This window comes from Penaeus monodon, chromosome 22 (assembly GCF_015228065.2).
Source record: "Penaeus monodon isolate SGIC_2016 chromosome 22, NSTDA_Pmon_1, whole genome shotgun sequence".
NCBI lineage: Eukaryota > Metazoa > Arthropoda > Malacostraca > Decapoda > Penaeidae > Penaeus > Penaeus monodon.
In genome coordinates, this window is record NC_051407.1 from 28,738,443 (window position 1) to 28,738,737 (window position 295).

A 295-nucleotide genomic window follows, 5' to 3' on the forward strand; every position below is an offset into this window, starting at 1 on the left:
TAGAGCATTTCATCCGAATTCACTGTTTCATTTCACTTTAAGTATCTTCACAGACATGCTACTTCATGTGAGAATTTTCTGATCCTAGCGAAAAGGTTGAGCGCACTCATAGGTAATGATATTTTAGAGCAAGTACTGGAATTTTGTATGAATATGAAGGGAACGAAATAGATGCTTCACATCCTGTTTCGAGATCAGAAAACGAGAATGTGCTGTGTTCGTGAAATGTTGAAAATTGCGAATTAATAATTGATGTTTTCATTGATATTACCGGCAAAGAGTGTAACGGAAGCTT